This window comes from Pongo abelii, chromosome 6 (genome assembly GCF_028885655.2).
Source record: "Pongo abelii isolate AG06213 chromosome 6, NHGRI_mPonAbe1-v2.0_pri, whole genome shotgun sequence".
NCBI lineage: Eukaryota > Metazoa > Chordata > Mammalia > Primates > Hominidae > Pongo > Pongo abelii.
Window position 1 is genome coordinate 16,222,530 of NC_071991.2, and position 25,526 is coordinate 16,248,055.

The 25,526-nt window shown below is 43.0% G+C and overlaps 1 long non-coding RNA gene across 1 annotated transcript in view; it reads right to left on the reverse strand.

Annotated features, from left to right (window-relative positions):
- Positions 1 to 25,526, reverse strand: part of LOC134761711 (uncharacterized) — a 167,682-nt gene that overhangs the window by 2,260 nt on the left and 139,896 nt on the right. Inside the window, exon 5 of the long non-coding RNA XR_010140777.1 lies at positions 3,181 to 3,336. This is a non-coding gene — a long non-coding RNA (uncharacterized LOC134761711). The remainder of the gene's footprint in view (positions 1 to 3,180; positions 3,337 to 25,526) is intronic.

Here is a 25,526-nt window from a genome sequence, read left to right on the forward strand (position 1 = left end):
CAGATGGTAGGTGCATGCCCCGTCGTGTGGCTTTATACGTGGGTGTTTCTCTTTATGTGTAACTATGTTATGCTCATGGGCTCAGAGACCTACACCTACACCCAGGATGCTCTCCAGCCTCAGCTCAACACAGAATTCCTCCACACAACTCACAGATCATTGCTTTTCAAACAAAGCTAACACAACAACAGATGCAGATGTTTTAGAAAGAGGTCTTCAGATAAATCATTTCTCTGGGTCTTGGCGGAATCATTTCTGAAGGGTGTTTTAAGCTGAACAGTGGTCACCTACAGATATAGGGTATCAGGTTTTAATCCTTGGAATCTCTAAATGTTATGTGATTTGGAGAAAGGGATTTTGCAGATGTGAATAAGTTGAGGATCTTGAAATGGGGAGATTATTCTGGGTAATTCTCTGGGCCACAAATGCTCACAAGCATTCTTCTAAGAGAGGAGCAGAGAGAAATTAACACACAAAGAGAGAAGGTAATGTAAAGACAGAGCAGAGAGAGACTTGAAGATGCTGGCTTTAGAGACTGAAGTGATGTGACCACAAGCCAATGAATGCCAGCAGCCACAGGGGACAGGAAGTAGCAAGGAATGGATCCCCCTCAAGAGCTTTTGGAGGAAGAGTGGCCCTACCAACACCTTGATTTTGGTGTAGCAATGCTGAGTTTGGATTTTCAGCCTCCAGAGAGAATAAACATCTGTTGTTTTAAGCCAACAATTTGTAATTTATTATAGCAGCCATAGGTAACTAATACGGTAGGAACAAAAAAGAAAGCTGATGACAAGAAGACAAGAATATTTGATGACAATAGAGGGAAGAAGACAATGTACCATCCTTCCTAAAATTAATGCTTCACTCCCTTATGAAGTTAAACAGAGTTCTGAATATGGGATCTGTGGGGTTTTGAAGGTACATAGGAGTGGTATATAGCATATGAGGATATATAGCTTTTGAGGGTATATAGGCATTTATTGAAATGGCTGTGAATTAGATACAGGCATAGAGCAAATCACTCCATAAGCACAAGAGAGTCTGGCAGAGCAGTTTATAAGCCAAAATGAAAGGGCTTCCATTGCAGTAAACTATCTCAAGTGTGGCATCAATGAGCAAGGCCAAGGACATGGTGATGGAGAGGAGAATGAGTTTTTCCCTTTCCCTCCATAGCTACTGAAATAATGTTAAATATTGTGTTTGCTAATGAAACAATATAATTCTGTGCCAGTAATACTTGCAATACCTATTCCTGGTATATGATCACCACCTGCTTTATTGTAATAGGAAAACAGATTAAACAAAGTTTAATACTCATAAAATTTTTCAGTTGGGTCCTTTGAGTCTACAATAGGAAATGGCAGAGGATACATAAACTGGGATAACTAGAAAAAATCTACACACACACACACACACCATAGATATAACATTTTCCTCAGAAAATAAAAACTTATTTCACAAAACAGAACAAAATTTGAAAGTGGAAGTTTTCTATTCTGTTTGGAAAAAAAGTACCACTATCGCTTAAATAAGAAGAGCCTAGGTTTTAAAAGATAAAGAAATGAAGCAGATAAAAAGAAAGTAAATAGTATGCAGAATAAGCTACAAAACATGCTCAGATTTATATCTAAGAAATATCTCCAGACTGTAGAAGACAACTTTAAAAATAATTGAAAAGAATGTGCGGAAAGATAAATGGGTATGTTGTAAGAATTCAATCCTTTTATTTTTGCTTTGAAAAGTAAGATGGTGGATATAGAAGTTAGAATAAAAAGATCCAATCTGTTAATAAGAAAAGATTCCTTTTCCCCCTGAAATAAAATAACTAGTTTAAAATTTTATCTTTAAAACTGATATGGAAGAAAAAAAATCCGGAACTTATAAAAAAAATCCAAAGATGAGAAATCAGGTGGACAAAATAAGTTCAAATAAACCAGACAAATCTCTTGCAAAGATTTGAAATTTAAAGGATAGAAATACAATCCTGTAAGCTTCAAACAAGCAACCATTTACTTTCAGAGGAGTTAAAACCAGATTGGCTTCAGATTTTCTTTCTGGCACTATTAATATTTAAACATCTAGTTCTATAGCACTTGTCAAGGCCCATATAGACACTCTCAGCTCTTCAGGGTCTCAGGCTATATGCTATTCAATGTGCCTTTTCAAAAAATATAATAGTAAAATGGGAAAGTGTTTTGCACGGTGCAGAGGTGACAATTTTTAAAGAACAGAAAATGGTCATTGAGATAGAGTTATTATATGGATGATTAAAGATACTGAGCAGTAATGAAATACAGATTGTTGCAGATGTAAGGTGAGTACCCCCAAATCCTCCAGCATGCTTTCCTTTAGTATCCAAATACAGTAGCCAGAGGCTCATCCCACAAACACAAAGCATGCCCAGGGTCCACCTGTCCTTGTTTTTTTTGGGGGGGAGGGGTTCCTGGACCACTTCACCCCCAAATGTGAATATAAGCCACCATATCCGTTACTTAAGCAACCACAAATATGGTACTAAAATATAAATCTTATGAAACTAGGGATTTTGTCTGTTCCATACATCATGGTATCCCCAGGGTTTAGAGTGATGTTGCATGACTGAATGGATAAATGCTATTGTCAATGACATTTTTTTTTTGAGGCTTTGACAGTGGTGTTGGAGGTCAATGGCATCAAGCAAAAAATACTCAAAATTGTATTTAATGCATCACTATTCTTAAAATTCTACAGCCATTTGTACCATTGTGTCATCTTTTCCATACAACATTCTCTGTCCTAAGGTTTCTGACCTCCTGCCCATTAGCGAGGCTGGTCCTCTCTTTCAAACTTTCTCATCTCCTTCCTTCTCTGAGCAAAATGTGCCCAAAGGCTTTCTATCTCAAGCCCTCAATAGGGAAAGTGGAAATCCATTTATGTTGAAGCACACCCTTATTTTTACTTGAAGCAGCCGTGTTAGCCCAGGCCTTATCTACCATAACCCAAAGACCTTTTGTCTATGCTCTAAAGGCAAAAGATGTGTTTCCCACCCCAAAACAAAAACGTTCCATTTGACTAAAGTTCAAAAAAATAATATATTACCCTACATATATGGCTTTATTTTCCTTGGTCCTGTGCAATTGGTAACTTGACATGCTGAAAGAAAGAAACACTTGACTTCCAGGGTTCAGGCCATCCTCCCACCTCAGCCTCCCAAGTAGCTGGGACTACAGGTGCACACCACTGTGCCTGGTTAGTTTTGTTTATTTTTTGTAGAGACAAGGTCTCACTCTGTTGCCCAGTAAAATCAGGTGTTTAATACAAATGTTCTGACTCCCATGAAGAATTATTTCCTGTTGGCTGGGGAGAAAGAAAACATTACTCTCCATATTTCCTATGTCTAGATCTATTACATCTATGTTTATCTCTGTTGCTATGTGTATGCCTATGTCTATCTCTCTCTCTCTCTAGATCCCCTCACATTCAAGTTTTCTATTTAAGAGAGAACCACAAATTCAGTGTATTTAGCAGGATCAAGAGGTCCCATAGGGCAGACCAGAAGGAAGATATGCTCTCTGAAATCAAGTTCTTTATTATTATCATTTTATTTGTATAAATTTAGGTAGTACAAGTACAGTTTTGTTACATAAATACATGGCCTAGTGGTGAAGCCTGGGCTCTTAGTATAACCAATATATGGAGTTTAACAATCTTGATGGACTAACTGGTCAGTTTAAATACCTGTTCTTTTTGTTAGCCTGTAGAAAGGTAACGTGATATACCATAGAGATCTCTGAACCAGGAGACAGCAGAACCTGATTCCGTTCCCCACTCACCCTTTTACCAGCTGGATTACCATAGACACGTTAATCCACCCCCACCCCCAGGCCATAATTTTAACAATTTATAAATAAGCTACATCAGTGTTTTCCAAATATTGACTCATGTAGCAGCAGGTGCATCAGGCTCCACATTCAGAGATACTGACTCAGAATCTGTTCTATTTAAGCTCCCCAGGTCATTCTGATGTAAAGGCAGATTTGAGAATGACTCACATCAATGACCTCTGAGGTCAGTTGACCAATTTCTCTTATTGAGGGATGAAGTTTATTTCCAAATGTTTGCTATTATAAGCAATGTTGATATGAGCATTCCTTCTTGTGTACGTGTGAAACTGTGCACCTGTGCAAGAACACTGTAGGGTAAATTCCTAAGAGAAAAATCACTGGGTTATAGGATATGTGCATCTTCACATTTTCTAACTATTACCAATTTGTTTTCTAAAGTGGTTACACCAATTTACACTCCCATTAGCAGTGTATAGCAATTCTTCTTGTTCTATATATATGCTTACTCCTGATGTTGCCAGACTTTTTCATTCTAGATATTTTGAGTAAATGCTTTGTATGAAATTCATCAAAAATAAACTGTTGGCCAGGTATGGTGGCTCACACCTGTAATCCCAACACTTTAGAAGGCTGAGATGGGAAGATCCCTTGAGCCCAGGTGTTAGAGACCAGCCAGGAAAACATGAAACATAGAAAGACCCCATATCCACAAGAAAAAATAAAACGAGCTGGAAATGGTGGTGCACACCTGTTGTCCCAAATACTCGGGGGGATGAGTTGGGAGGATCACTTGAGCCCAGGAGTTTGAGGTTGCAGCAAGCTATGATTGCACCACTGCACTCCAGTCTAGGTGACTGAGTGAGACTCCATCTCTAAAATAAAATAAGGAAAGAACTTTTTTTTTTTTTTTGAGATGGAGTCTCACTCTGTCATCCAGACTGGAGTGTGGTGGTATAATCTCGGCTCACTGCCACCTCCACCTCCCAGGTTCAAGTGATTCTCCTGCCTCAGCCTCCCAAGTAGCAAGTATTACAGGTAGCCACCACCATGCTTGGCCATCTTTTGTATCTTCAGTGGAGATGGCGTTTCACCATGTTGTCCAGGCTGGTCTTGAACTCCTGACTTCCAGTGATCCACCTGCCTCAGCTGCCCAAAGTGCTGGGATCAAAGGCGTGATCCACTGCGCCTGGCCATGAACTGTTGTTAATGACTGGTGTTGGCTGGTGTCCTTTTGCTGGTGCTGCATGTATGTGCTCAGTCTGCCTCAAGAGTAAGTTTATTAAGCAAGCCCTTGCCTTAATATTCTGTGCACTCAGCACATAAACAATTTGAACCAAACTTGAGAAGGAGAAATTCTTTTCTGGTGTCTCTTGTTTAGATTCCGGCTTGTTTGAAGACACCAAGTCTATAGTTGTCCATGATGGTGTTTATCATAGCTTACAATGAAATTAATAAGACAAGATAATAAATAAAAGTTTGTGAGGTTTAGATCAATGTTAACTGTGGTGGTAAATGTAATAGTGATTTAGAAAATGACTTTATGTTACTAGATCAATGGAAAAGAGATATCTTCTAAGTGGGTGGTTAGAATATGCCGGTCGTATGCTACCAGAATAGATGGATGGCTAAAGAATTTCTTCTTTGTATGTACATGGACGTATATATGTAAAGTCCTTTAAAGAACTTCTCCAATGACAGATCCCTTGAAAACTGTATCCTTAGCCTTTGGAGACCTTGAGGGGATGTTTTAGGAGAATACATGTAGGAAATAGAGAATGAACAAGCAGCTGCCCTTGACCATAAAAAGTTAGACACAGAGTGCTTTTAGAGAATGAGAAGCTACCCTGCAACTAATAGGTTAAAGCTCATAAAAATATTAAAATATGGGCTGGGCGTGGTAGTTTACACCTGTAATCCCAGCACCTTGGGAGGCCAAGGTGGGTGGATCACAAAGTCAGGAGTTTGAGACCAGCCTGGCCAACATGGTGAAACCCCGTCTCTACTAAAAATACAAAAATTAGCCAGGCGTGGTGGCAGGGCCTGCAATCCCAGATACTCAGGAGGCTGAGGCAGGAGAATCAACTGAACCCGGGAGGTGGAGGTTGCAGGTAGCCAAGATAGCGCCACTGCACTTCAGCCTGGGCAACAGAGCGAGACTCCGTCTCAAAAAAAAAAAAGAAAGAAAAGAAAAGAAAAATGAAAATATGAACCCCATGAAGGTATCATAGACTTTTTTGTGTCCCTTTTTTGTGTCCCAATATCATGGGATATTGAAAGAACCATTGGAGATAGCATGATTTTGAGAATGTCTTGCTACATTCCCAAATGCCACATTCGACAGGTCCCTGATTCATAGTGGGAGATGTCAGCCTGCTTCCAGATTCAGGCGCAAAGTTATGTGGTTGTCTGCCTCCCTGGGAGCCATGAGAAGATGACTTGGAAAGAGACACATTCAGAGTGTTCTGATTGTCTAGGAGCTGTTTTGTGTTTCTCTCCTTATGCCAGCATACCAATTCGGGGCTCAGAAATCGATATCACGAAAAATCTCACTTTGTACGTGCTGAACTGAAAAAGGAGGCTTAAGGTGTCTCTGACACTCTGTCCACCTTCCACACCCCACCACCATCTCTCCCAAAGCACAGGACAAAGTTATTCTCTGAAATTCCTTTATCTGCTTAAAGTTCAGCCCTACCAAAGAAGAAAACAATTACCTCCAGTATGGCCCCTTCCCTGACTTTGATTAACTAAACATATACAGCAGGAAGAATGGCTAAGGTCAACAAGCCTGGACAGATTTTTGTCACAAACCATTGTCTGCTCTGCAGGCCCAACGGACTTTGTCACAGACCATTGTATGTTCTTCAAGCCCATTGAAATCTCTCTAGTAATCATTTATTTCCCCTCAGCAAAACTCCTCTTTTTCCCCTCCTAGAACGTGTTTTGCCAAGATCCAAGCCCCATTCTTTCTGTAACCTCAAGATGGTTTACAAGCTTCTGCACCCCACTGGGGGATTGAGTCTTCATTCTGAAGGCTCCGGTGTAAACACATGAAATAAATTTGTTTGCTTTTTCTCCAATTAATCTGCCTCTACAAGCTGATTTTTAAGTGAACCTTTTGAGGGTGAAGGAAAATTCCCTTTTGTCCCTACACCAGCCTCTAAGCAGCGGTGGTGTGGGTGGTTCAGAATTTGTACAATAAGGTAGATGCAGTAGTGGAAGGAGATACAGACAGATAATTTAGAATGAAATAAATGACTGAGGTAATGAAAAGAACTTGAATTTCACTGAATGTCTTTCTGGGAGAACCTCAGATTTTTATAACCAGATTGAATTGCAGAAATTATTGGACTGGACTAAGATTTAAGTGGGAAAGGAGCGAAAAATGTGATGTTTATTCTAGTGGTTCAAGTTTCAGAACAGAGTGCAGCTGTGAGATTAAAACTAGCTCTGTGTTTAGCCATGGCTGAGATGAGATTCCTCGCACAGGCTGATGATTATTGTAATTTTCTTATTATAAAAATAATACATATTTCCCACAGAAAATGCACTTTGTCTTTCCTCTTGATTTTTCTATAAATTTAGTTGTTGGTTCCTGCTTCTTCTGGGAGTTTTCTAGAGAAGGTATGGGCTAGGTCACCTAGAATATGATGTCTTTCACTGCCATATTGAGTCTGTGTGTACAGTTAAGGTTTCCTTCATTGTTGGTGACCAAGAGAATAAAAAGGTATTTTTTTTTTTTAGGAGATCGATGTATTTTTATGAGGAGATCCATGTAGTCCATTCTCACAGTGCTATAAAGAACTGCTGAGACTGGGTAATTCATAAAGAAAAGAGGTTTAGTTGATTCACAGTTCTGCATGGCTTGGGGGGGGCCTCAGGAAACTTACAGTCATGACCAAAGGGGAAGCAGGCATGTCTTACATGGCGGCGGGAGAGAGAGTGTGTGAAGGGGAAGCACCCTTTATAAAACCATCAGCTTTTGTGAGAACTCCCTCACTATCACAAGAACAGCATGGGGAAAACCACCCCCTTGATCTATCACCTCCCACAAGGTGCCTCTCTGGACACATTGAGATTATGGGGATTACAATTTGAGATGAGATTTGGGTGAGGACACAGAGCCAAACCATATAAATCCATTAGGGGAAAATATCTATGTGAAAAGGCAGAGGAAGAACAGGCAGTTACATGCCACCGTATAAATGTAGAGGTAGAATTCTTCTAGAATTTCATCTAGAATTTATCTACTCTGGCCTGGTGCAGTGGCTAATGCCTGTTATCCCAACACTTTGGGAGGCCGAGGCAGGCAGATCATGAGGTCAGGAGTTTGAGACCAGTCTGGCCAACACAGTGAAACCCCCTCTCTACTAAAAATACAAAAAAATCAGCTGGGCGTGGTGGGAGGCACCTATAATCCCAGCTACTTGGGAGGCTGAGGCAGGGAAATCACTTGAACCCAGAAGGCGGAGGTTGCAGTGAGCCAAGATCATGCCACTGCACTCCAGCCCAGGCGACAGTAAAAAAATAAAATAAAAAAATAATTTCTCTATTCCTATAACTTCATCCTATGCACCAGGATTATAGGCATGAGCCACCATGCCCAGCCTAAGTGGTAACTTTTAGGGCATGATACAGATAATCCAATCACCTCCAGGTACAAGTCATCAGGAAATAGACCATCTGATGAATTAAACTCTTGTCTTCACAAACACCCCTTCACATCTGTTAAATGTCTACCTGAGCTAAAGCATTGAAAGGAATAAACTACCAGGAATAAAGGTGTTGGAGCTTGATTCTTAAAGGTCAGACTGGGATGAGGGGGAGCAAAATTTCTTTGCTCTATGTCTAAGTTGCAAAAATGATTGAACTTCAATATTTCCTACAAGTTTATCTTTGACTTCATGAAAAGAATTGACTTAAGTACTAGAAATTCTAAAGAAAATTCTAAAGGAATTCTACTTCTACCTTCAAATGGTGAATTTCCTTTATGAATTCCCTTTGGGGAGAAGACATGGCAATTTTTCTTGGCTGAATTCACATATCTTGAGCTTTATGAACTAAATGATGAGGAAGACTGTTTAGGACCATTGGAGCAAATTCCTCCTACGCAACTAAGTCACATAAGTAGCTCGTGTCATTTGAGAAATGATAGCTCAGAACTCCAACACGTTACAGAGAGGTTGTTGAGAATATATTGAAGGCCAAAGGTAGTGAATCACCAGACAGGCATAAGTGTGCATTGAATGGTGTTTTGAGCTCTTACTGTATTCAAGGCAAAACACATTTACTTGAATTACTTCATTTAACCCTCACAGTAACCCCATTGACTTGAGTGTTATTGGCCTCATTTTATAGATGAGTAAATAGAAACTTTAAGAGATTTAATAACTCTCTCAAGTCTCTGAACAAGTGAGTAGCAGATTCAGCCCTCAAATCCAGTGTACCGTTTTGCTCTTAACCATTTTTTTTCATATTTGGTTGTGTTATATGCAGTCTGGAATATGATCTTGCTTTCATAGCATGATTTTGCTGTCAAACTGTATTTTTATCTGGACTGAAAGTTACATTCTCTAGAGAACCAGAGTGTTATAAATGCAGATTTTCTAATAAATTCAGACTCAAGAAGGGAGGTTCTTATTGCAGAGTTTTGTTTCATGCACAGAAAAGGTAGAGTTCCTTATTTTCCAGGTATCTAGGAAATGGTGATGAACGCCAAGAAGGATCTTAATGGATGTGCTTGTTTATTTTATTTATTTATTTGTTTTTGTGATGGAGTCTTGCTCTGTTGCCCAAGCTGGAGGGCAGTGGTGCAATCTTGGCTCACTGCAGTCTCCGCCTCCCGGGTTTAAGTAATTTTCATGCCTCAGCCTCCTGAGTAGCTGGGAGTGTGCAACTACACCTGGCTAATTTTTGTATTTTTAGTAGAGATAGGATTTCACCATGTTAGCCAGGCTAGTCTCGAACTCCTGACTTCAGGTGATCCACCTGCCTCGGCCTCCCAAAGTGCTGGGATTAGAGGCTTGAGCCACTGTGCCTGGCCTACAAGTTTATTTTTGACTTCATGAGAAGAAATCAACTTAAGTATTAGATAACCTCAACTCTGGTTCCAGTTCTCCCATTATCTTGTTGTGTGGTTTTGGAAAAGTTAATAAACCTCTCTGGATGTTGGGTTTCTTAAAGCAGGCAAAGCACATTTACCATCCTTCATTGACAGCATTATTAGGAACAAATAAAATATTATGTGTACAACAACGACAAATATTTCAGTCCCCAATAGTGAATGGAGAAGGCCATAGTTGTGTTTGTGGTGGTTTTTATGTATCTGTGGCCGGGATATAGCCTTGGGCTGAATGTATTTTTAGGTTCTTGCATTTGTAGGAAAAGCACTATAGATACAGGAAGATTTGGGCTCAGACTGGGTGCAGTGGCTCACACCTGTAATCCCAGCACTTTGGGAGGCCTAGGTGAGAGGATTGCTTGAGGTCAGGAGTTTGAGATCAACCTGGGCAACGCAGCAAGACCCCATCTCTACACACACAAACACAAAAAACAAAATTAGCCAGGCATAGTGGTGCACATCTGTCGTCCTAGCTACTTGAAAGGGTGAGGCAGGAGAATTGCTTGAGCTCAGGAGCTGGAGGCTGCAGTGAGCTATGATTGCACAATTGCACTCCAGCTTGGATGAGAGAGCAAGACCCTGACTTGCTTTCTCAATATAGGGAGACTCCATCTCTACAAAAAATAATTTTTAAAAATGAGCTGGACATGGCAAGACATGCCTCTGGTCCCAGTTACTCAGGAGGCTGAGGCAGGAGGATCGATTGAGTCCAGGAGGTCAAGGCTGCAGTGAGCTCTGATCATGCCACTGTACTCCAGCCTGGGTGGAGTACTCCCTCCCTTCAGAGGGAGATCTGTCTGAAAAGAAAAAATAAAAAGATCTGGGGTTGATGTTTCAAGTAAATAAAAATTTGCCAGTGAGTAGGGGGGCAGTTGGATATCACTAAAGGGGACACTTCAGGGAGGACTTTGATCACCTCTTCAATGTTACCTAGAATTATCCTCCACCCGTACCATTAGAATAGCGACTCAGCTTGGGAAGGATAGGGATTCCCGCCTCCACCCCCCGCCTCCCAGTTTGGGTAGTTTCTTCATACACATGCACAGAGCAGTATTCAAAGATTCAGACAGAGGCTCACTCCTTCTGTCGCCCAGGCTGGAATGCAGTGGCGTGATCTCAGCTCACTGCAACCTCCACCCCCACCAGGCTTCAAGCGATTCTCCTGCCTCGGCCTCCCCAGTAGCAGGAATTACAGGTGTGCACCACCATGCCCGGCTAATTTTTGTATTTTTAGTAGAGACAGGGTTTCGCCATGTTGCTGAGGCTGGTCTATGAATCTCTGGATCTCTCTCTGGCTTGGCTTCCTTATCTCCAGGAAACATCCATGCAAACTCCAGCCTCCTGGCCTCCTGCCCTAGAACTACACTCTGTCCCCTTGATTCTGCAAGGCTTTGCTGTGCTCCCTGGCCATTGGGATTAGCCATGGTACCTCTCTGCAGGGGGTGAGTTGGGGCACTCCTACAGCTCACCTCATTTGCTGGTCTTCTTGCAGGGATCAATGTCCTGTGTTGTCTATTGTTCAATCTCTGAAAACTCTTGGTTCTTCCATTTATCTGATGTTCTAGTCATTTAAGGCTGGAGTGGAACTCTGATCCCTGTTTTTCTTTCATGACTAGAAATGGAAATCTTTCACTTTATTTATCTATTTATTTAATTTCATTTTATTTTTTTTGAGATGGAGTCTCACTCTGTCACCCAGGCTGGAGTGCAGTGGCGTGATCTTGGTTCACTGCAACCTCTGCCTCCTGGGTTCAAGCGATTCTCCTGCCTCAGCCTCCTGAGTAGCTGGGACTACAGGTGCATGCCACCACACCCAGCTAATTTTTGTATTTTTTAGTAGAAATGGGGTTTCACCATGTTGGCCAGGATGGTCTCAATCTCTTGACCTCATGATCTGCCCACCTCGGCCTCCCATAGTGTTGGGATCACAGGCGTGAGCCACTGCGCCTGGCCTTTATTATTTTATTTTTTATTATTATTATTTTTATTTTTTGAGATGGAGTCTCGCTCCGTTGCCCAGGCTGGAGTGCAGTGGCGCGATCTTGGCTTACTGCAAGCTCCGCCTCCCAGGTTCATGCCGTTCTCCTGCCTCAGCCTCCCGAGTAGCTGGGACTACAGGCACCTGCCACCACACCCAGCTAATTTTTGTATTTTTAGTAGAGACGGGGTTTCACCGTGTTAGCCAGGATGGTCTCGATCTCCTGACCTCGCGATCCACCCGCCTGGGCTTCCCAAAGTGCTGGGATTACAGGTGTGAGCCACCGTGCCCGGCCGGCCCTTTATTTTTAATATGTGATTCAAGATTGCCTTTTCCACATAGATTTCTCCAACTATTTCAGTTCTTATGCTCTCTCTCTCTCTCTCTCTATTTGGGGGGACAGGGTCTCGCTGTGTCACCCAGGCTAAAGTAGTGGCACTATCTCAGCTCACTGTAACCTCTGCCTCCTGAGTTCAAGCAATTCTCCTGCCTCAGCCTCCCGAGTAGCTGGGATTATAGGCGCGCGCCACCATGTCTGGCTAATTTTTGTATTTTTAGTAGAGATGAGGTTTCACCATATTGGCCAGGCTGGTCTCAAACTCCCAACTTTGTGATTTGCCTGCCTTGGCCTCCCAAAGTGCTGGGATTACAGGCATGAGCCACTGCAGCCGGCCTCGCCTTGTTTTTAATACGTGATTCAGGATTGCCTTTTCCACATAGATTTCTCCAACTACTCCAGTTCTTATTCTCTCTCTCTCTTTTTGGGGTGGGGGGGACAGGTTCTCACTCTGTTACCCAGACTGAAGTACAGTGGCACAATCTCAGCTCACTGCAACCTCTGCCTCCCAGGTTCAAGGGATTCTCATGCCTCAGCCTCTCAAGTAGCTGGGACTACAGGCGCCCACCATACCCGGCTAATTTTTGTATTTTTAGTAGAGGTGGAGTTTGCCATGTTGGCCGGGCTGGTCTCGGACTCCTGGCCTCAAGAGATCTGCCTTCCTCAGCCTCCCAAAGTGTGGGATTACAGGTGTGAGCCACCGCACCCTGCCCCAGTTCTTATTCTCTATCGGTCTCCCGATAGATGAGGTGACGTGCAGCAGCCCCTTGTCCCTGCGCTAGGAAGCCAATTAAAACAAATCTCACTAATTCTGTATGCAGCAACTCACAGGAGATTCACAAGCAATCTGTATGGTAGGTGAGGTCATTTTTGCTTCTGTGAATCAAAAGTAACATAGCTGATGGCAAAGACAGGATTTGAACCCATGTCCTCTGAGTCTTCATATCACATGTTAAAATAACATCTATATAGAACAAAGGGTTAGACGGAAGAAATGAGGGCCAGGCACAGTGGCTCATGCCTGTAAAGCCAGCACTTTCAGAGGCTGAGGCAGGAGAATTGCTTGAGGTCAGGAGTTTGAGATCAACCAGGGCAACATAGCAAGACCCTATCCCCACACACACAAAAAAACCCTACAAAATTAGCCAGGCATAGTGGTATACACCTGTAGTCCCAGCTACCTGGGGGACTGAGGCAGGAGAATTGCTTGAGCTCAGGAGTTGGAGGTTGCAGTGAGCTATGATCACACCATTGCACTCTAACTTGAGTGACAGACTGAGACCCTGACTCTAAAAAAAAAAAAAAAGAAAGAAAAGAAAAGAGAAAAAGAAACAAGAACATCAGGCATCAGGCCAGGCATGGTGGCTCATGCCTGTAATCCCACCACTTTGGGAGGCCAAGGCAGGCGGATCAGTGGATCAGTTGAGGCCAGGAGTGTGAGACCAGCCTGGCCAACATGGCGAAATTCTATCTCTACTAAAAATACAAAAAATTAGCCGAGCGTGGTGGCATATGCCTGTAATCCCAGCTACCTGGGAGGCTGAGGCAGGAGAATCGCTTGAACCTGGGAGGGGGAGGTTGCAGTGAGCCAAGATTGCACCACTGCACTCCAGCCTGGGTGACAGAGCAAGATTTATCTTAAAAAATAATAATAATAAAAATAAAAATCTAGAAAAAAATACAACTGACTATTTAGCTTATCTACAGATATAAATAAAAGCAATGGGTGAAATAAATAACATATTTTGTTGTAGGACTATAGTGTGACCAAACCAGATTTCTAGATTGAGTCATTTTAAATTTTTTACCCACTTTACCCCAGTAATAACAACAGTTTGATGAATGTCTTTTTGTATAAAACTTTTCTTCCCTCACCAATCTTGAATTATTGCTTTAAGATAAGTTTTCAGAACCAGAATTTAGAGATAATGTTTCTGTGCACTTTTACTATTCTTTACAGATAATTCTGAAAAGAGGGAACTAATTCATATTCTGACCAAAAGCATATGAGGCTGCACATTGCATTATGTATTCATCACAATTTGGATCATCATTTTTCTATCTTTGCTAATTTCACAGACAGAAAAGGACCTCCTACTTTATTGTATTTTTCCCCCATTTCTGCTGTAGCTATATATTGTTTTAAAAGTTTGTTAGAAATTCTTTGTGTTTTTTGTTTTATGAGCGGGTCTCTAAGTGTTTATTTAAATTATTCATTTGCTCTGTAGAAGATAATTAAATATTAAATACACGAATCATTAGTTATATTTGTTGGAAAATGTTAATTATTTTAACTGCCAATTTTTTTCATGTAAAATATGGAGGTTGCCTTCCTGAAGCCCTGATATTTAAGCAAGCAGTTTAGAAGAAAGCAAGGCCGTGCTTGTATGAAATAAACATCTCTGCTGTCAGTTAACTATATCCACCTAATCCCCCGGATTTTACCTTGTATGTAACTGGCTTCCTCCCCACCCCATCTCCACCTTCCATTTTTGAGCTGCAACTCCTCCCCTAAGTGGGATTTGAAATATGAACAAATGGTAATTGTCTTTTATCTCATCTCCATCTCTCTCTTCTCCCCTCCCAGACTCTACTTATGCATTAAGTACCATAACATTCACAGGATGGGCCTGCGAACCATCTGCCATTACACAGAGAGAGCAGTTGAGAAGAAATCATGTGTAGATTAAAGGCTGTCTCCTTCCGTCACTTAAATAAGCACATCCCAGATTTGTACTGTAATATAAATGAGAGAGGTAAGCTAAATGTCTGGGCCGTTTAAGTTGCTTGAAATTAGTACTGTGTGGTTGGACAATTCGCCAGAAGGGACTGGGAGAAACATCATCCCATGAATATCTCAGTGGAATTTTTTAAAATATAGGATGGAGGGCCAGGCACGGTGGCTCACGCCCGTAATCCCGGCACTTTGGGAGGCCGAGGTGGGTGGATCACGAGGTCAGGAGATCGAGACCATCCTGGCCAATATGGTGAAACCCTGTCTCTACTAAAAATACAAAAATTAGCTGGGCGTGGCAGTGCGTGCCTGTATTCCCAGCTACTTGAGAGGCTGAGGCAGGAGAATTGCTTGAAACTGGGAGTCGGAGGTTGCAGTCAGCCAAGATCATGTCACTACACAACACAGATAGACTCCATCTCAAAAAAAAAAATTTATATATATATATGATGAAGAGCAAGAGAAGACAGCAGCAGTTAATCAAGGCAGAAAGCTAAAGACAGCGAAATAAAATATTTGTTCAAAATCTGTTACACGTGATCACATCTGTGCCATGTGAAAAATCATTTGTTCATTCATTCATTCACTCATCCACTTATTCACTCAACACACGGGCATGGCACGCTCAGGGCAAGGTGGTGACTGTGTGTGAGTGTGGTACAGTCATGGTTCCTATAAACATCACGGGCTAATGGAGGTGTAGACAAGCAAATAAATAACCAAGTGCTATGATCAGGATGAGGTTCTTAAAAGGGCCTGCCCTTTGCAGCTGACACATCTCAATTAGAATTTGAGCCTAGGAAACTCACTGACTGTATGACTTTGGACTTAAACTTTCTGAGGCTTAACTCTGTCATTTATAATATATGCATAAAAACATCTCTCTCTGGCCAGGCGTGGTGGCTCACACCTGTAATCTCAGCACTTTGGATGCCCTCCTAGTTTTGGTAGTTTCTTTTTCCTCAGTTTGGAGGCTGAGGCAGGAGGATCTCTTGAGATTGGGAGTTCAAGACCAGCCTGGGTGACATAGGGAGACCCCATCTCTACAAAAAGATTTTAAAAAAATTAAGCAGGCATGGTGGTACATGCCTGTAGTCCCAGCTACTTAGGAGGTCAAGGCAGGAGGATTGCTTGAGCCCAGGAGTTTGAGGCTGCATTGAGCTATGATCATGCCACTGCACTCCAGCCTGGGTGGCAGAGTAAGACCCTGTCTCAAAAAAATAAAAAAATCTCTAAAAGGCATTTTTGTGAGGATCAAATACACAAAATAGCAAACTCAGAGCCTATATTCAACAGGTATTTAATAGGTGATTAAAAACAAAGGCACAAAGTACAATGGTAATTCCAAAAAAATTAAAAATAAAAACGTCAAAAAAGAGTCATCACAATAGAGGGGATATTTGGGTTTTGGGGGAAATGTAGGAGTTCTCCAAGTAAACAAATCAGAGAGAAAATTCCAGGCAGACAGATGAACATACACAAAGCCTGAGAAGAATGAAACTGCCAACAATTTGGGATAATACTTGAAGAAAGCCCTGTGGTAAAGGTGGAAAGTCACCAAGGAAGTTTGACATATTTGCTGTCACGAGGCTTTGCATGGGGTCATGGTCAGTGAAATGTCCCTCTGTTTGGCAAGCCTAGAAACTTGATATTGTCAATGCACTCTCAGGGGAATTGATCTTCAGAAAGACTAACACTAACCCAACTCTCAATAGACTGATGTATAACCAGAAAGCCTGTGTTACCTCCCATTGAGATCCCTATAAATATAGGGTACTTAACAGTAGCATATCAACACCTTTCCCCCCTCTACATAGGTGCATGGAAGATGGCTTCTCAGATCAGACAGCTTGAGGTACATTTTTGTCTAATAAGAAGAGTGAAAGGGCTGTAGTGCTCTCTCTCTTTTCTGCTGAGGGATATCACCAAGACAAAAGATGCCTCTCTGAATCTTTGCCCCACTGACCAACAACTGCCCGTTCTAGTTAAAAAGAGAATAATTTTTGAGATTGTTAACTCATTCACTTAGATCATGGTTAATCTTGCTCCTGTCTGGGAGGCAGTCAGTACCCCAGCAATGACCATGTGCCTTTTTGCTCTGATCCTTCAGGTAACTTGCCTCTCATTGTATCTATACTTCCTAGAGCAGTGCCTCTCCACTGTCAGCACACAGCAGATATTGCTTAAAGAATGAATGAGTGGCTCATGACTGTAATCTGGCATTTTGGGAGGCTGAGGTGGGAGGATCGTTTGAGCCCAGGAGTTTGAGACCAGCCTGGGCAATGTAATGAAACCCTGTCTCTAAAAAAAAAAAAAAAATTTTTTTGAGACAGAGTCTTGCTCTGTCGCCCAGGCTGGAGTGCAGTGGCATGATCTTGGCTCACTGCAACCTCCGCTTCCTGGGTTCAAACAATTCCCGTCTCAACCTCATGAGTAGCTGGGATTACAGGCACACGCCATACAAAAAAGTGTTTAAAGAATGAACCAGGCATGGTGGCTCATGTCTGTAGTCCCAGCTACTCAGGAGGCTGAAGTGAGAGGATTGCTTGAACCCAGGAGTTAGAGGCTGCAGTGAGCTGTGATCATGCCACTGTGTTCCAGCCTGGGCAACAGAGCAAGACCCTGTCTTTATAAAAATAAATAAATAAATAAATAAATAAATGAATAAATAAAAAGACATAGAGAGAAAAAAATGAACGAGACATTTAACTGAAGAAGATATACAGAGGGCAAATAAACACAGGAAAAGATATTCAATATCATTAGCCATTAGGGAGATGTAAATTAGAACGGCAATGAAATATCATCCCACACCTATCAGGATGGCTAAAATTTTTTTAAAAATAGTAATAACAAATGTGAGGAAACCAGATCGTTTATACACTGCTGGTGAGAATGTAAGATGGAAAAACAGTTTGACAGTTTGCTAAAACAAGTCAATAGAAAAGAAGGTTGGAGGGAAGTGGGCGTGGCTATAAAAAAGCAACAGGAAGGATCCTTGTGGTGAAGGAAATGTTTTGTATCTTGGTTGTATCAATATCAATATTCTGATTTTGTTATTGTACGGTACTTTTGCAAGAAATTTCTATCAGAATAACTGGGTAAAAGTTACATGGAATCTCTGATTTATTCTCTATAACTGCATACAAATCTACAATTATCTCAAAAATTAAAGAATACATAAATTATTGGGTTTGCAATATTCTGATTTTATACCTAGCTTTCAGAAGGCTGTCTTTTGGCTGACTGAGGTAACTTCAATTCTGCTCCCATTTCCCAGCGTTCCCGCTGCAGCCTTGTGGAACTAGAATTTAGAGAGTGTGCGGGCTGGTGGGAGACTTGGGGGAGAAGGTTAGGGTCTAAAGAGTCTCGTTTTTTGTTTTTTGTTTTGTTTTGTTTTTTGAGACAGAGTTTCACTCTTGTTGCCCAGGCTGGAGTGCAATGGCGCAATCTCGTCTCACTGCAACCTCCACCTCGCGGGTTCAAGCAATTCTCCTGCCTCATCCTCCCGAGTAGCTGGGATTACAGGCGTGAGCCACTGTGCCTGGCCCTAAAGAGTCTTGTATTTTAAGCCAAGGAATAATAATCAGAGGCCTCAGTGAGGTCTTCCTCTATGTCTTCCTCTTCTGCAATGAGACAACTATCATTTCTTCTGCCTTTGTTGGGTAATTCGAGCCTCTATGATAGTTAATTCCCAAATCTCAGAGGTTAAACACACTCTGGCTGGTCTCTCACTCAGAGCCCCAGGTCGGTATTTGCTGGTTGACATTTCTTGTGTGGTGATTCAGGAATTGAAGCTACTTGCATCTACTTTTCTGCCACCCTTGAGAGCAGAGGTTCTCTAATTGTGATCCTGAGTCCAGTTGCATCGAGACCACCTGGGAATTTGGAAGAAATGCAAATTCCCCTGGGCAAGGTGGCTCACACCTCTAATCTCAACTCTTTGGGAGGCTGAGGCTGGAGGATCACTTGAGGCCAGGAGCTCGAGATTAGCCTGGGCAACAGAGCAAGATCCCATCTCTACAAACAAATTTTAAAAATTAGCCAGGTGTGATGATGCATGCCTGTGGTCCCAGCTACTGGGGAGGGTGAGGTGGCAGGAGGATCACTTGAGCCCAGGAGCTGTGGGCTGCAGTGAGCTATGATTGTACCACAGCACTCCAGCTTGGGTGAGAGACTGAGAGAGAGAGAGAGAGAGACTGACTCTGTTTCTGAAAAACAAAAAATAAAGCAACAACAAAAAAGCAAATTCCTGGGCCCCATTGCAGACCTACTGAATCAGAAACTCTGGGGGGTGTGCCCAGGCTTCTGTGTTTGAACAAGCCCTTCAGGTAATTCTGATAAACCTGACAATTTAGAACCACCTTTCTAAGAGGAAGGTGGCATTTTAGTGACTCGAGTTGGAATTTGTTCCAAAGACATAATTTTATTTTGAGAAATTAGATGTAGTAGAAATGGTAATTGTACTGTAATTCAACAAGCACTTAACCGAGCACCTGCTGTGTGCCAGGCCCTGTAGCAGGCACTGGAGATGCATCAATAATCAAGATGTTGGTCTAGTGGGAGGGAGGTAGGTGAGGGATGAGATATTATCTAATGGGTACAAGGTACATTATACTGGTGATGATGGTTACAATAAAAGCTCAGACTTCACCACTATGCAGTATATCCATATAAAATCCTCAAGTGGATCACTTGAGGCCAGGAGTTCTAAAGCAGCCTGCCCAACATGGTGAAACCCTGTCTCTACTAAAAATACAAAAATTAGCTGGGCATGGTAGCACATACCTGTAATTCCAGCTACTCGGGAGGCTGAGGCAGGAGAATCGCTTGAACCTGGAAGGCGGAGGTTGCAGTGAGCCGAGGTTGTGGCACTGCACTCCAGCCTGGGCAATGCAGCTAGACGCCATCTCAAAACTAAATAAATAAATAAATAGAAAAGAAAAAGAAAAAGATGATAATGGTAATAATAAAGTGAACAATTAGTGATCACAGGCTGAGTGCCAGGCACTTGACACATGTTATTTTACAGAATCTTCACAATCTTTGGGGTGAGGTCACTTTTGTTTCTTCTACGTCAGAGATGAAGGTATCAAGACAGAGATTCAGAAAACTGGCCAAAGCCACACATTTAGTAATTGGGCAAATTGGGATTCAAGTTCAGGCTGTGTGTGGCTCTAAAGTCAGTGTGTGTAACTTGTAGCTTCAACTATGGAACCGATGTTAAGCTTATGAAAACAGAAGAAAACCCTTATGCCACAGTGCCAAAGTGGTGAAACAGAAGAGGAAGAAAGCTGTTGATGAAAGCTTCTGTTGCATATTGATAGCAGATGTATCGGGGCAGTGAGAGAGGCCCTTTGGGAGAGACACACAAGAGGAAGGAAGCCTCTAGAACAGAGAGATGAAGGTTCAAGCCTTTGTGCGCCTGGGTCCTAGCAGAGGCCCCCACCTACAGGCTGCAGGGCCTAGGACAAATCAATTAACCTTTATGAGCTTTACAAGCATATGGCCTGTAAAATGAGGGTGATACCTTTAATGACTGTCTTACGTGGCCATTTTAAGAGTCCAATGAAAAAAATTATAGCTCACATAAAAATGGTACCCACAGAAGCCGTTCTTAGAAAGCCGAGTAGTCCGGGCACTTTAGCTCACAACTGTACTCCCAGCACTTTGGGAGGCTGAGGTGGGTGGATCACCTGAGGTCAAGAGTTTGAGACAAGCCTGACCAATATGGTAAAACCCCGTCTCTATTAAAAATACAAAAATTAGCCAGGCTTGGTGGCGGGCACCTGTGATCCCAACTGCTCGGAAGGCTTAGGCAGGAGAATTGCTCGAACCCGGGAGGCGAGGTTGCAGTGAGCCGCTATCGCACCACTGCACTCCAGCCTGGGCGACAGAGCGAGACTCCATCTAAAAAAAAATACGAAGCATCTAACATTGCCAGGTTAACATTGGTGGGTTAAATAAGGAGATCCTTGAGCTGGTCAAAATAAATTCCTGGAAATTCTGCAGACAGGTGAGAGAAAAACAACCAGGGCAGAGACAGGGACAACCCCACGCAGAGACGCGGGGGCAGGTACCAAGGTGATGTGTGTGTGGCTAATCATAATTGACTTGTGTGAGTGGAAGGGTGAAATGTGACTAAGGAATGAGAAGCGGGGGATGGAAAGAGACAGATTGCAGTGATGCTTCTGATATTTTCCATGAGAATGAAAAATCGGTATATTTATATTGAAATGAAAACGAAAATACTGCTGGAGTGTAAATGAGAAAATGTTTCCTGAAAAACCTGTGCTGGCTTTAGAGCACCAGGCAAACATCAGTTATTGCTGCTGCTGCCCATGTTGTCAAGTGACAGAAAGCTAGAGAATGCTATCCTTCAAAGATTGGATGTAATTTCAAACCGTTGTAGGAAATGCAAACAAACAAACAAACAAAACAAAAAAAAAGCATGCATAAAACATCCTTAGCCAGCGGGGAGGAGGGATGCTGTCTCGATCCAAACTGAAGGTGATTTATTACCATGAGTAATCAATAGTAGTAGGTCCACATCAATTTTATATCTAATTTAAAATTTTGAGGTCTCCATGTGCTCATTAAAGAATATAATGGATTTACATATTTTAATTAAGTTTTATGGATTGTGAACATAATGTAATTAAGAGACTTTTCAGGAGGTGTGATTAATGAACAGGGTGGCCCGACATATGGCAACAGACGCCACACCGAGTGGACTCGGGTGAGAGGACTCCAGCCCCCCGGCTGACAGCCCAGGACTGAGCGTTTGCGTTTATGACACTATTCACGGGGACGGGTGATCAGAGCCTCGTGATGCTGCGTGGCAGCAATATGGCAGGAACAGAAGCGATGGGGAGCAAGTCGGGCCAGCAAGAGGCCAAGTGCAATGTCTGAATGAGTGGCATGCCTGTGTGCCACAAAAGATCCTTGCTTTCTGCCTCTTCAGCCTCCTCCAGTCTGCCCCCCATCACCTTCCCCACTGCTGCCTTAGTTTCCAAGCCCATTAACTTTTTTTTTTTAATTTTGAGACAGAGTCTCACTCTGTCACCCAGGCTGGAGTGCATTGGTGCGATCTCAGCTTACTGCAACCTCCGCCTCCCGGCTTCAAGTAATTCTCCTGTTTCAGCCTCCTGAGTAGCTGGGACTACAGGCATGCACCAGCATGCCTGGCTAATTTTTGTATTTTTAGTAGAGACAGGGTTTCACTATGTTGGCCAGGCTGGTCTCAAACTCCTGACTTCAGGTGATTCGCCTGCCTCGGTCTCCCAAAGTGAACTCTTTTACTTTATTTTTAATTGCAAAAAAAATAAATAAACCCACATAACATAAAATATACCATCTTAACCATTTCTAGTGTTAAGTGTATTCACATTGTTGTGAAACAGATCTCCAGGAATTTTTCACCTTGCAGCTCTAAAACTCTACCCATTAAGCAGCAAACTCTTTTTTCCTCCTTACCCCAGCCCTTGGCAAGTATCATTCTGCTTTCTGGCTGTACACATTTGAGTACTCTAAGTACCTCATCTAGGTGGAATCATACAGTCTTTGTCTTTTTGTGATGAGCTTATTTCATTTAGTGTAACATCCAAGAGGTTCACCTACGTTGTGGCATGTGACAAAATTCCCTCCCTTGACTTTTTTTTTTTTTTTAAGGTCAGGGTTTCACAGTTTTGCCCAGGCTGGGGTACAGTGGCAGGATCATAGCTCACTGCAGCCTTGAACTCCTGGGCTCAAGCAATCCTCCAGCCTCAGCCTCCCAAGCAGCTGGGACTACAGGTGCCTGCCACCATGACCAGCTACTTTTTTTTTTTTCCCTGAGACAGAGTCTTGCTCTGCACCCAGACTGGAGTGCAGAGGCACATGGCTCACTGCTGCCTCGTCCTCCCAAGCTCAAGCAATCCTCCCATCTCAGCCTTTTGAGTAGTTGGGACTACAGGTGTGCATCACCACATCTAATGAATTTTAAAATATACGTATTTGTAGAGACTGGTCCAGAATTCCTGGATTCAAGCAATTCTCCTGTCTCGACCTCCCAAAGTACTGGGATTACAGGAATGAGGCACCATGCCCAGAAGATTCCCTTCCCTCTTAATGATGAATAATATTTTGATGCATGGGCCAGGCAGTGTGGCTCACGCTTGTAATCCCAGCATTTTGGGAGGCTAAGGCAGGTGGATCACGAGGTCAGGAGTTCGAGACCAGCCTGGCCAACACTAAAAAATGCAAAAATTACTAAAAATACAAAAATTAGCTGGGCGTGGTGGTGCAGGCCTATAATCCCAGCTACTTGGGAGGCTGAGGCAGAAGAATCTCTTGAACATGGAAGGTGGAGGTTGCAGTGAGTCGAGATCGCACCACTGCACTCCAGTCTGGGAGACAGAGTGAGACTCCATCTCAAAAAAATTTTTTTTGATGCATGTATATACTGCCTTTCTTCTGTTCATCCCATGATTGACTTGACAATTTCATTAGCTCTTTCTGCTGTAGTGATGCCTCTCAACTGGTCTTTCCAGCTCCAATCTCAGGAATCCTTAGGCTCACCTCATGATAACCCACAGGTGGGGGTCTTCCTAAGATGATAGGTCACTGTCCTGCTTAAAGCCTGTTGATCTTTGGACGTTTGTGATCCCATAGTCAGGTTTACGTCACTGTCCTGCTTAAAGCCTGTTGATCTTTGGACGTTTGTGATCCCATAGTCAGGTTTACAGCACTCTCATGGCCTGGCTATAGGTTGGTACAAAAATGATTGTGGTTTCACCTTTAAAGTAACGGCAAGGCCTGGTGCGGTGGCTCATGCCTGTAATACCAGCACTTCGGGAGGCTGAACGGGGCAGATCACCTGAGGTCAGGAGTTTGAGACCAGCCTGGCCAGCATGGTGAAACCCCGTTTCTACTAAAACTACAAAAATTAGCCGGGCATGGTGGCACGTGCCTGTAATCCCAGCTACTTGGGAGGCTGAGGCAGAAGAATTGTTTGAACCTGGGAGGCGGAGGTTGCAGTGAGTTGAGATCGCGCCAATGCACTCCAGCCTGGTGACAGAGGGAGACTGTTTCCCCCACCCCGATGCCTCCGAAAAAGTAATGGCAAAAATCGAAATTACCTTTGCACCGATTGGATACTTCATGGTGCAATTCTGCCTCTGCTTCAGTCATGTGGTACATCTATTCCAGGCTCTGCCACCTGCATCCAACATTCACCACTTCCAAATACACTTGCACCTTCAAGTCTGTGCACACCTGGTTTCTGTGCCCGGAAAGTCTGAGTTCACTGTGTGTTGGCCTTTCTGGATCTACCTTTCTCCAGGCGATCTTTTCTTTATTTTTTTGGTGGGGGGATGGAGTTTGGCTCTGCCACCCAGGCTGGAGTGCAGTGGCACAATAATAGCTCTCTGCAGCCTTAATCTTTTAGACTGAAGCGATTCTCCAGCCTCAGACTCCCAAGCAACTGGGACTATAGGTGTGCATCACCATGCCCGGCTGATGTTTTTATTATTATTTTTTGTAGAGATGGGGTCTCCCTATGTTGCTCAGGCTGGTCTTGAACTTCTGGTCTCAAGCAATCCTCTTGCTTCAGTATCCCCAGGTGCTGAGATTACAGGCCAAAGTCTAGGCCATAATTTTATTTTATTTTACTCACTCTGTCGTCCAGGCTGCAGTGCAGTGGCACAATCTTGGCTCACTGCAAACTCCACCTCCGGGGATCAAGTGATTCTCCTGCCTCAGCCTCCCAAGTAGCTGGGATTACAGGTGCCTGCCACCACGCCCAGCTAACTCTTGTATTTTTAGTAGAGATGGGGTTTCGCCATGTTTCCCAGGCTGGTCTTGAACTCCTGACCTCAAGTGATCTGACGTCCTCGGCCTCCCAAAGTACTGGGATTACAGGGATGAACCACTGCGCTGAGCCAGCAGTAAGCATTTTAATGATGATTTATGGGTTTAAAACATGCTACACATAGCAGCAGAAAACAGACACTCAGGAAAAGTCAGTTTCCTCTCTCCTTTCCTCCAGTCTATCTTCTAATGATGAAATATGCAATTCACAGCTCTCATGGTTTGCGTTGCTCTAATAACTTTACAACATCTTTCTTCCTACAAGATTATCGTGAAGGGGCCTCCTGGACTGATGTGCCTGAGCGAGCCCCCTCTCCTTTCTCTGGGTCCTCGTGCAGACTCGCCCTCCCTCACCAGGGCAATGATCTAATAATGACTGTCTTCTATATTGGCCTGCCGTCTCCTCTCCGCTTTCCCGTCCTCGGAATTACTATTGGCCTCTAGGGGGAGCTCAAGACCTCATCATCTGGTAGGCCCAGGTCCAAGGCAGGAGTCAACTCACAGATATTCAGTAAATATTTGTGGAATGAAGGGACAGATGACTGAAGGGATGGATGTCAAGAATAAGGATAAACCTTGGCTTCTGAAGCTTTTTCTCTGTCAACATTTTATGCTTTTGGATTCTCTTCTCTTTGCTTCGTGTTTGGCTCTGGGGCACTAAGGCCATGTTCTACTTGGGGGGAAAC